At 45.3% G+C, this 12,265-nt stretch overlaps 1 protein-coding gene and 1 non-coding gene across 2 annotated transcripts in view; both read left to right on the top strand.

The window, feature by feature from the left end:
• The first annotated feature begins 4,087 nt into the window (after positions 1–4,087).
• LOC121017439 (zinc finger protein with KRAB and SCAN domains 1) overlaps positions 4,088–12,265 on the top strand; it is a 47,084-nt gene continuing 38,906 nt past the window's right edge. The window contains exon 1 of the mRNA XM_040455646.1: positions 4,088–4,216. The gene's annotated coding sequence lies outside the window, so the exon portion shown is untranslated. The remainder of the gene's footprint in view (positions 4,217–12,265) is intronic.
• LOC121017857 (U6 spliceosomal RNA) lies at positions 10,619–10,720 on the top strand. The gene has a single exon (XR_005784926.1). It is a non-coding gene; the product is annotated as a U6 spliceosomal RNA (small nuclear RNA).

Genomic DNA, 12,265 nt, shown 5'->3' on the forward strand with positions numbered 1-12,265 from the left:
TCAAGTGGGGATAAGCATTAGAGAGCTGGCTGGGGAATAATCCCTAATGGCTGAGATGACTGAAAATGTTAAATATTCACCTTGAGTTGATTCCAGTCTGCACTGTTATAATCTCCTTCATTTATTCAGAAACTGAAGGTTAAATCTATTGTGCACAACGATTTTATGTGTCATGGACCTTTCGTAGGTCTGGAAACTGAAGAAGAGGCTGTTCCAGGCCAGAGGACCCAGCAGGCAGTGGCACTTAGGGACAGGAAGAGGTGGGGGGGGGGGAGGGTGGCAACAGAGCTGACCTCAGAGCAGGTTTGAGACAACTCCCTCTTCTACTAGCAGAGAGGGACCTCTCTGCAGAAGAGGGACCCCACACAACCCTTCCTGCTTCCCTGAGAAACCTGCAATCAGGCCAGAAAAATGTGTTTATGTGCCTCTGGATTTATGCACCTTTTCACTTTGTATTTTGGTGACCCACACCTTAGTCTAGTGTCTCCTACCGGACTTCTTGAAAAATTCTTGAAGACCAGCTCAATGTCACTTTTATATCCTCCAAAATCAAGCATAATACTTGATACATAATAGGTGATACATGGCTATAAATAAAGTCTGCCATAAGTCTGTGGTGCGGCCCAATAAATTAAGTATGGTCAATAGAAGGGCATTTGTCATCCTTCTGGTGTAAGTAACTTAGCTGCAGAACGAAGATAAGAATTAAATCTCCTTGGGGAAAAAATATGGTAATAGATATATTTTTAAAGTTCATACCTATTAACTCAGTAAACCCACTTGTAAGAACCCGTCGTAATTAAATAATTCAAAAGACATTTGCATAAAAATCTTCATTCAAATGTTTCTTTGACTAGCAAGACATTAGAAGTATTCTACGTGTCTAGAAATAGAGAAATTCTTTTTTTTTTTAATTTTTTATTATTTCTTTAAAGTTTATTTAGAGAGAGAGAGAGATAGAGAGCAAGCCAGGGAGGGGCAGAGAGAGAGGGAGACAGAATCCCAAGCAGGCTTCGCACCCTCAGCGCAGAGCACGACACAGGGCTCAAACTCGCAAACCATGAGAGCATGACCTGAGCCGAACTCAAGAGTTAGACACTTAACAGACCGAGCCACCCAGGTGCCCCATTTTTTTTTTTAATTTTTTTTTCAACGTTTATTTATTTTTGGGACAGAGAGAGACAGAGCATGAACGGGGGAGGGGCAGAGAGAGAGGGAGACACAGAATCGGAAACAGGCTCCAGGCTCCGAGCCATCAGCCCAGAGCCCGACACGGGGCTCGAACTCACGGACCGCGAGATCGTGACCTGGCTGAAGTCGGAGGCTCAACCGACTGAGCCACCCAGGCGCCCCGCCCCATTTTTTTTTAAAGTAAGCCCTACACCCAAGATCAAGAGTTACAGGTTCTACTGACTAAGCCAGTCAGACGCCCCTAGAAATAGAGGAATTCTAAATAATTAATGGTACAGTTGCTCAATGGAATACTATATAGCTATTAAATGATAATTATCCACTCTGTGAGGCAAAATGTGAAATGTTAATGATATGATATTAAGTGTTTTTAAATAGTACACATGAGGGGTGTCTAGCTGGCTCAGTTGGTAGAACATGGCAACTCTTGATCTCTGGCTTGTGAGTTTGAGCCCCATGTTGGGCATAGAGATTACTTAATAAAAAAGATTTTAAAAAAGTAAATGGTACACATGATTTCACATCAATCAGACTGGGCTATTCCAGGTGGCAAGAAACAAAGTTGGGTTCTTTTGTTGGCAAAGGATTTATTGTAAGGACACATGGAGACATAGGGCCACCGGGTGCACTGACCTCTGCAGCAAAGTTGAGCAATCTCAAAGACAAAATGTTGTTTGGGGCCTGAAAGTTACTTAGATTGTCACCTCATTCTGCTGTGGGCCCTCAGCACCAGATGGCCCTCCTCTGTGAGCTCTGCCATGTGGTGAACCAGCCCCTCATTGTCTTTGTTTCCATGACTCAGTTTTTCTCTCTATTCAAACCTCTGTTTACTCATGTCTTCTATGCTTCTATCACCTAATGGCTTCGGCTGACTGATTTCTTCTTGTGCTGATTTTTTTTTTTTTTAAGCGAACACTGTGCTACACTCACAGCATTTTTTTAAGTTTATTTTCTTTAGTAATCTCTACATCCAACATAGGACTCGAACATATGACCCTGAGATCAAGAGTCACATGCTGTTTCGACTGAGCCAGTCAGGTACCCCTTGCCCTGCTTTCTGATTGTTTCAATATGTATCTCCCATTTAAACTCCCCCAAGAAAGGGAATCCAATGCTTTACTTCCCTACTGTTCCATTAGAACTCTGAGGCCAGGCTGCCTCCATAGTTCCAGTGGTCAGAGTATATCCAAGCTCAGCTTCCATCACATGCCCAGACCTGATCCATTCAACTCTGGTGCAAAAAGTGGTTACACAGCATTAATGTGGCAGGTACTTCAGGCTTCCCAGCCACCTATCCAATACAACTGTAGTTTTGAACGATGTTTAAAATAATAAATGAAAAAGGTGTACCTGGGTGGTTTAGTCGATTAAACATCCAGCTCTTGATTTCGGTTCAGGTCATGATCCCAGAGTCATGAGATGGAGTCCCAAGTCAGGATCTGTGCTGACAGCCCAGGGCCTGCTTAGGATTCTCTCTCTCTCTCTCTCTCTCTCTCTCTCTCTCTCTCTCTCTTTCTCTCTTTCTCTCTCTCTCTGTCACTCCCCCATGCACGAGCTCTCTCTCTCTCTCTCTCTGTCACTTCCCCATGCACGAGCTCACTCTCTCTCTCCCAAAATAAATCAATAAACTTTAAAAATAATAATAAATAAAAAAGATATGATATGTATGAAAGCAGAGAGGAAAGGGATAAATTAAAGCCATCACATTCTTGTTAGGGTAGAGGGATTACAAGTGATTTTTTTTCCTCCACTTCGCAATTTTCATGTAACAGTACTGTAATTGTCTCTTAGTTTTCACAGGTTTTGTTTTGTTTTGTTTTGTTTTGTTGAGACAGAGAGAGAATGAGTGGAGGAGGGGCAGAGAGAGGAGAGAGAGAGAAAGAGAGAGAGAGAGAGAGAGAGAGAGAATCCTAAGCAGGCTCCATGCTGAGGTGGGAGCTGGAGACCGGGCTGGATCTCACCTCACCACCATGAAATCACGACCTGAGCCAAAATCAAGAATTAGATGCTTAATCCACTCAGCCACCCAGGCGCCCGATCAAGTTTTTTTGTTTTTGTTTTTTGTTTGTTTTTCTTTTAAGTAATCTCTCCCAAGCAATAGGAGTGGTGCAACCACTACTAAGTCCAGTCTCTCTCATGAACCTGACTTGGAATATAGAGCAAAGTTACAACCATTAAAGCCTGTGGTCACCCTTACACAGAAGGCAGAGCAAGGTTGACTTTCCCAGCTAAAGCTGAAGTGAGAATTGTAGGTTGTGAAAGTACCCTGAAGGCAAAAGTGTCTGTTATTACTCTGAAAACTCCCCTTAAACTGCTGTAATACCATATGCCACATGAGCAGAACACAGAATCTTGTAACTACTTTAGTTATGGAAATACGTCCTTTGTGCACAGGCCAAATATTGGAAAACCCCACGCACTTAATTGACTGTCATCTCCAGGGTCAGAGAGAAGCTACCATGGCAGTTTTATGAAACCAGCCACCCCTGGCTTCACTTTGATCTTCCTCTGTTTACATACCCCTGTTTCAGTTCCTTGGCCACAGACATACAATTACTAAGAATTATTATTGCTTGATAAGAACTATAATTACTACAATGACTGCCCGAAATGGAAAGGGCAGGAGAGAAATCGAATTATCATATGGACTGGTGTCTGAGCTGGGCCGTTTGTGTCTCGTAAGCCTGAACCCCGCCTCCGGTCCATTCCCCGAATTAACTCCCGGCGCACCCGCCGAGCGCGGTAACCTTAAGACTGGAGGCTTGAGCACCGAAGGCAAGAGCGGGATCTAGCGATTCGGGAATCGAGATGCAAACTCCTCCTGCGCTCCTAGAGAGGACCCGGAAGCACAGCGCAGTCCCGGAAGGCGAGATGCTGACACACTTCCTGTCTTTGTGACTCATTGTGTCTGTGTCGAGGCGTCGGGAGGGCCTAGGTCCGTGTGCAGCGCCGTTCTGCCGGCCTGAGCCCCAGAGTCAGCTCCCCTTTCTCGCCCAGCGCCCCCAGGCTGCTCCCGGGGCTCACGGTGAGACTTGGGGCCGGCCTCTGGGGAGGGCGGGCGGCGCCGCAGGGTGTGTGCGTGAGGGTGGGCTCTGCAGCTGCGGCCCTGGGGTCCCTCCAGGCGGCCCGGGGGAGTGTGGAGAAAGTCCAAGCCCCTGGCCCGACGGTTGGAAGCGCCGTCCCCCGGGAGACGTCCCGCCCCGCCCCCGGGTCCAGGCGGGGAGGGGGTGAGGGTCTAGTGGCCGGGGGTACCCGGAGCCCTGGGGAGAAGCCGTCTGCGGGCCCCTTCCGGGCCCCTAGTCCGCAGTGTCGTCATCGTCCTTTGACGTTTCTGAGAACCGGGTCGCGAGCGAGCCGACCCTTGTCTGATTTTACTGCCCGTCCTTCGTCGCCATTTGCTTTGATTCCAGTGAGAGACTTTTTTTTCGGGGTCCTTCAGGACCTCGAGGTGAAAAATGAGGAAGGCCGAGTAATGGACACGTTTTGAGGTGCCGCTTACGTGTTTCCAGATCACCTGCTTCTCATCCCACCTCCACCCGCGAGCGGTGATTAAAGGATATTGGAAGCTTAGAGTGGATAAAGACGTGGTTCGGATCTAGTAGAGATTTTGTACATCCCACTTTCTCTTTCTGCCTTATGGAATATTTTGAAGACTTTTAAAAATGATCTGTCCGGAAGATTACGTGGTTCCCCCAACCCCCTCGGTTCTTGCTTGTCTTCGAGTGGGTGAAGACCCCCTAGTTAACTCTTGCTTGTCTTCGAGTGGGTGAAGAGTGAAGGGAATTTGTGGAAATTGCACCAGGCCATCGGGGAGACTGGTTGCCCGAGTGACCTTGTATTAGTGACCTAATACAGGACTCTTCTCCAGCTCTCAGTTTTGTCATCAGTAAAATTAACTCGATTTTCTAAAAGGCCTTCCCACTTTGAAATTACTTGATTTGGCCAGTGCAATCGAAAAAAATTGAGCTACAGTTTAGCCTGAAGCTGTGCCCCTCCCTTCTCTTTCCTGCTGTGCCTCCAGGACACAATAAGATACTTTCATTTTAGAGAGTGGCTGTTACATGGCCTGGGACCAAAGAAAGCATTTATTGTACAGGCCAGTGCTAGGCGGATTGGAGGTGGTCAGTAAATACTTGTTGAATTGAATTGTGGAGAATTCATTGTAACCAGATCAACAAAGTACTGTTAGTATATATGCTGGCCATATGTGGAGAAATAGCTTTATTACAAAGGGAACCATAAGGATAATTTGCCCCAGAACATATCTCCAAGTTTATATTGTCTCTGAATCACTGTGCAAGATACCCATTCATTATTTCAGGCAGTTTTCCCCAGTCTTAAAGTACCAACAAGGAAGCTAGCTACTTAATACACATAGTCTTTTGCTGATTTTCTACTTGATCTAAACATTAATTTTTTTTCTAACTTTATATTGCATCTAAATACAGGTGAGTGCTATGTTAAATTTTACCTCTTCATTCTGGAGTAGTATTGGTATTCTTTGGGTAGCTGGCTGTCTTTTAAAGGGAGCTTTTTCATGTTAAAAAAAAATTAGGGGCACCTGGGTAGCTCAGTCGGTTAAGCATCTGACTTCGGCTCAGGTCATGATCTTGCATTTGTGAGTTCGAGTCCCATGTTGGGCTCTGTGCTGACAGCTCAGAGCCTGGAGCCCGCTTTGGATTCTGTGTCTCTCTTTCTGCCCCTCTCCTGCTCGTGCTCTGTCTCTCAAAAATAAATAAATGTTAAAAAAAAAAATTAAAAAATTTAGGGCACCTGGGTGGCTTGGTTGAACAGCTGACTCTTGATTTTAGCTCAGGTCATGACCCCAGGGTCGCACGATCGAGCCCTGCATCGAGCCCTGCATCGCGCCCCATATCAGGCTCCAGGCTGAGCGTGGGGCCTGCTTAAGATTCCCCCCCCCCCACCGTGCAGGCGCATTTTCTTACCCTGTGTCTCTAAAAAATAAAAAAAAATATATGGAGCGCCTGTGTGGCTCAGTCAGTTAAGCATCTGATTTCGGCTCAGGTCATGATCTTGAGCTTCCTGAGTTCAAGCCCCGCGTTGGGCTCTTTGATGTCAGCACAGAGCCCACTTCAGATCCTCTGTCTCCCTCTCTATCTGTCCCTCCTCTGCGTGTGTGCTCTCTCTCAAAAATAAACGTTAAAAAAAATTAAAATAATAATAAAGGAAAATAATTTTTTAAAAAGCTTAACAAAACTTAAAGCTCTGTTCAAAAAAGGGAAGAGAGGGTGCCATTTGTTTAAACTTTCAAGACTATGCTCTGGAAAAGATACTGACCTGCTTAGAAAATAGCCTTTGGAATAAACCGAGCTTGTAACTCCAAGCCCTTTTTGTAAGAAAATCGTTGGTATTTGTCCTTGGTGACAACCGGTGGCTGGGGGTAATCTTATCTAAATCGGATAGGGTGTCAGAATGTTTTTCAGCTCAGAGGGACCCCAGAGGTAGTTTTCTCCTCCCCTCCCCCATTTGACAGATAAGGACACCGAGTGCCAGAGAGGTTGAATAATTCACTCAGGGATGTGTAACTTATTTGTGGGAGACTAGAGTTTAGGTATTCCAACCTGTGCTGCTTTCACTGTTACAGGAATTTTGTCGCTTAATGTTTTAAGCAGGCTGAAAATTGGAAAGTACAGTCATAGCTCTTAAGTTTGTGGAAAACAAGGTACTCCTCTACCGCTTACTGAATGCCAGACGCTGTTTAAAGAGCTTCATATATGTTAACTCACGTAATCATCACGACAACTCTGTGAGGAAATTTTTTTTTATTCCCATTGCACAAATGCAGACAGATATTAACTTACTGAAAATGATCAGCTGGTAAGTGGTAGGGTAGCTTATTGAAGCTTCTCCAAATAGCCCCTGGGGCTAATTTGAGGGCAGTACTGAGTGCTGTATGAGTGGGCAGAAAAATACCACACTGTAAATTCAGCAAGTATTTCTTTAAAACTAGGTGTTTGCAAGGAATCATACCAAGTGGTCTAAGGTACAAAGAAACATTCCCTTGGGTGCCTGGCTGGCTCAGTTGGTGGAGCCTGCAACTCTTGATCTCTAGGTGGTGGGTTCGAGCTCCACGTTGGGCATAGAGCTTACTTTAAAAAATAACAATTAAAAAAAATGAAGAAACCTACTTTAGCAATTAGTCCAGTTGAGGAGGAAGGCGTGAGCAATTACATTACAGAGAAAGAAATACAACTTCCATGGCAGATGCTTGGCAGAGAGCATTTGGGCCAGAAGTTTAGAGAGAGGAGAAGAGGTTGTTTGCTCAGATCTTTTGAGAAACCCAAAATAAACCCAGCCCTTCCCACTGCTGTTGTGACTTTTCTCTTTGCCTAAGTAGGAGCAGAAATGTTGAGGGATGGGGGAGAGGGCCTCATAACTGGGGGAATGTGCCTATGCCCTCATCTCTGCCCCTTTGGGTCTCACTTCCTCCTCAGAGTCTCTTCCTATTGAGTCCCACTGACCCAATAAATATCCCACCTTCCCCCCCCCACCCCCCAAGCAAGCTCTGTGCCCAACGTGGGCCTTTGAACTCAACAACTCCGACGTCAGGAGTCACATCTCCACCAACTGAGCCAGTCAGGCACCCCAGGAAGTATCCCAGTCTTTAAAACTCTGGCCTAGGTGTGGGCACAAATCAAGATTCCTTTCCTTTAGTCTCCTTCGTATAGCTGAGACAGGATAAAATTTTCATGAAAATATGAAAATTTTTCTGATGCTAGACTAATTTCTACACCAGTCCTGTTCAGTTGCCCCTGGTTAGATTTGAGGTGATTCCTACTTGTGTCTCCTGCTGTGTCTCCTTAGCCACACAGCTCCCTGGTGAAAACAGATGGCAAATGAGGCCCATCCCTGGGTGATGATCCTTCACAGGCACCTTCAGAAGCCTTTCCTCTGGGAAAGAACCTGTGTGCACACAGAAGCTCTTCCTAACCCCACGTGTTGGGACAGAAGGAGTTTGGCATGATGGCTAGAGCTTCAACTGAGGGTTCCTAATACCAAATCCTACCTCTGCCCTTTAATTGCTGTATGACCTTGGGTGTGTTATTTAACGTCAGTAAGCCTTAGTTTTGTCATTGTAAAGTGATATGATCATCATAGCTCCCTGCTAAGATTGTTCTGTGAAATACTTAATATCTGGTCCATGGAAAGCACTCAACGAATATGAGTTCTTATGCCCCTGAATGAATGTTCTTGAACAGTGATGAGGGGCAAGTGGCATTTTAGCTAAGCTCTAAAGGATGAGTAGGATTTGAAAAGGCCAGAAGACTAGCAGAGGAAATCCCAGACATCGACTGTGATGTGAGAATAGGATGGTGATCAGAATCCAAGGCATATTTAGGAGCTACTCCTTTTGTGGATGGAAAAGGTTCATGCCGGAGAGGGAAAGAAATTGATGCCGATGGTGAACTTGAGAGGAAACTGGGACCAGGTACTGGGGACTGGTGACTGGAAAGCTATAGAGGTTTAGGGGTTCCTTCGGTGGCTCAGTGGCCAAGCGTCCGACTTCAGCTCAGGTCATGATCTCACAGTCTGTGGGTTCGAGCCCCATGTTGGGCTCTGTGCTGATAACTCGGAGCCTGGAGCCCGCTTGGGATTCTGTGTCTTCCTTCGTCTCTCTCTCTCTGCCCCTCCCCCGCTTGCCCCTCATTGGCCTCTGCTGGCAGTGGAGAGCCCACTTTGGAACTTCTGTGTCCCTCTCACTGTCTCTCTCTCAAAAACAAACAAACATTTTTTAAAGAGAGAAGAAAGAAAGAAAGCTATAGAGGTTTATGAAGTAGGGGGGAAGGGGAATAAAGGCAGGAAACCAAAGAGCGGAAGCCAGACCTGACAGAACTAGGTAATTACTTCTTCCTGGTGCTTGGAGACTGAATGCGTGTAAGGAGAGGAATCCAGAAAGGTGAGATTCTGAGCTTTAGTGAATGAGGTATCAGTAGAATATCTGATCCCTAATTGCCACTAAAGGGAAACAAGAAGTGGCAGGGGAAACGGCAATATTTTGAGTAGCTCCTCTTTCTCCTCAGTTTAGCAGAAATAAACTGCCAGGTTCTCTAGCAGATAAGTACAAAGAAGTCAAGAGTCTTTGTCTTTCAGGGGCTTAAATTTTAGTTGGGAGGTGATGGGAACTGCAACCGAAATAACGATAATGCAAGGAGAATATATGTGGCATAAATAGGAACAGAGAAGATATTGAGGGTGTCCAGAAGAGGAAGGTATCTTAGTTAATCTGGAACGGCAGACGTTTTACATCTGGAAGAGTACGTAAAAATTTGACCAGCGAGGTTGACGTGGTCGAAACTGTTCACAGCGAAAGTGTGACGATGGGATATCACACCCTGTGCTTGGGGAACAGGAATGGCCAGAGCAGCTGAAACACAGGGCATCACGACGAAGAAGGGGTGGGGGGTGGGGGGGGTGGAGAAGACTGGAAAAGTAAAGTAGGGTGTGTTCTTTGAACACTAAATTGGCAGATAGCAAAAATTCACGGGCGCTAATTGAGGAGAAAGAGATGCCCGGAAGCGTACTTTGGCAATACGGCAGTGACCTCGCTTGGTTCCTACTGGACCTGGGAGAGATGGAAGGTAGAGAGACTGTGGCCCTGTGGCACAGATAGGGAGCCGGCCTTAGGGTGGTGGGAAATAATTGTGGGGGGCACAGCAGGACAAGGTAGTCTTTCTTCCGACTTTTCAGAATGAAATTGAAGAAACTACGGCTTTTAGGAATTATTTAGCCTCCGGTTGGGAAGACGCTAGCCAAAGGAGCGATCTGTTGGACTGCCTGTCCCACTGCCTCTTCCTGTGGGGGCAGCTTTCCTACCGAGGTCTTGGCTGTTCTGATGCCCTGGCTTCAGGGCTGTCTCTTCCCAGACACGGCCTTGTTGACGCACCAGTTACTTCCCTGGCTCCTCTAGCGCTGATGTTGAAACTTCCTTAGAACAGTTGGCACCTTCTGCTTTGTACTGAAATTATTTGTGTAAAAATGGGAATCCTGCTTCACATCTTTGTATCCCCCTCTGTCTAGGAAGGCACTTGGCATATTGTAGCCTTGGAGAGGGAGATGTTTAAGAATTTAGTCGTAAGGACTTTACCAATGCTGCTCTGAAGTTGTAAAATGTATTTACTGCAGCAAGGAGGGTGGGGTGCAAAACCGTTCTGAAGGAGATCAGCGGGAAGGGCTGGGGGGTGGTTTGCACTGGACTTGACCAGCTTAAAATCGCAGAAAAAAAATGACTGAATTCCCACATTTCTGTTTATTTCTATGTCTGTAGAAAGCCTTTTTGAATACAACGTTCTTTGTTGTTCCTAGAGTCCACTACTTTAATAAGGATTTTGATTTTACTAAGTACAAAAAAAGTTAAGATAGAAAAACCAACCCTGTGAGAAATCTCAGATTAAAACAGCCATCGCCAGTGCTCGCTTTGGCAGCACGTGTGGTCAAATTGGAACGATGCAGAGATCAGCATGGCCCCTGCACAGAGACAACGCAAGATGCTGAAGCGTTCGATTAAAAAAAAAAAAAAAATCACCTCCCAGCTTTTTTTTGGACACATTCCTGTCTGTAAAAATTATTTATAAAAAATGGGGCGCCTGGGTGGCGCAGTCGGTTAAGCGTCCGACTTCAGCCAGGTCACGATCTCGCGGTCCGGGAGTTCGAGCCCCGCGTCAGGCTCTGGGCTGATGGCTCAGAGCCTGGAGCCTGTTTCCGATTCTGTGTCTCCCTCTCTCTCTGCCCCTCCCCTGTTCATGCTCTGTCTCTCTCTGTCCCAAAAATAAATAAACGTTGAAAAAAATTTTTTCAAAAAAAAAAAATTGTATACATGTAGTATTATACCAGTATTTTATATAACAAAACAAGGATACGTTTAATTGTGCTATTCAAAAAATACTTTTGTGTTTTAATTGTACATGATCCCTTTTCTACCAAAATTACCAAAAAATTTTTTAATGAGAACCATGTAATTAAAAATGCTTTCTAGCTTAAAGTTCTTGGCTTTGGATGATAGAGCAGTTGAATGCTCTGTCTCTAAAACTTGAGTTTGATGCTGTTGAGACGAAAAAGATACCTCACAAAGATTTGCCAGTTCAGATGGAAGAAACACATTGTCAGCTCTGCTTAGTAACTATTGGTCCACCACGCAAAATTGTTGTTGTTGAAATTCAGCCAGCACCTTTCCGGTTTTCAGACCCTTAAATCATCTGTTCTTAAAAACTAATCAAAAGGTGGCATGCCTAGCTGGTTCAGTCAGCAGAGCATGATCTCGGGGGTTGTGAGTTCAAGCCCCATGTTGTGCATAGAATCTACTTTTAAAAAAATCAAGGGGTGCCTGGGTACCTCATTCGGTTAAGCATCGGACTCGATTTCGGCTTAGGTCATGATCTCACAGTTGATGGGATTGAGCCCATGTCGGGCTTGGTGCCACTGTTAGCGTGGAGGCTCCTTGGAATTCTGTCTCTCCCACACTGCCTCTGTCTTTCTCAAAATAAATAAATTTTTTAAAAGAATCAAAGGTGTTTTAAGTGTTTTTTTTTTTAAGTTTTTTTGTTTTTTGTTTTTTTTTTTTTTTTTGAGAGCAAGCGCATGCAAGTATGCAAGCAGGGAGACAATGGCAGGGGGTGGGGGGGTGGATTATCCCAAGCAGGCTCCACGCTGACGGTGTTGTAGGCATCGACTTGAGGCTCAATCCCATGAACCGTAAGATCATGACCTGAGCTGAAATCAAGAGTCTGATGCTTAACGGACTGAACCACGCAAGCACCCCTGTTTTAGGTTTTTAAAAAACGGACTTTTGGGGGCACTGGGGTGGCTCAGTCCGTTAAGCATCAGACTCTTGATTTCGGCTCAGGTCATGATATCATGATGGGATTGAGCCCCGCACTCACAGCATGGAGCCTGCTTCAGATTCTCTCCCTGTCTCTGCCCCTCTCCCTCTTGTGCACTCACTCGTTTGCTCTCCTCAAAGTAAATAAACATTAAAAAAAGAAAAATCTTCTTTAAAACACAAAAACAGACTTTTAAGATCTTAAAATTCTTCATTTGGAAGATTTTATACAGTGTA

This window comes from Herpailurus yagouaroundi, unplaced genomic scaffold (genome assembly GCF_014898765.1).
Source record: "Herpailurus yagouaroundi ecotype Mexico unplaced genomic scaffold, PumYag 216, whole genome shotgun sequence".
Taxonomy (NCBI): Eukaryota; Metazoa; Chordata; class Mammalia; order Carnivora; family Felidae; genus Herpailurus; species Herpailurus yagouaroundi.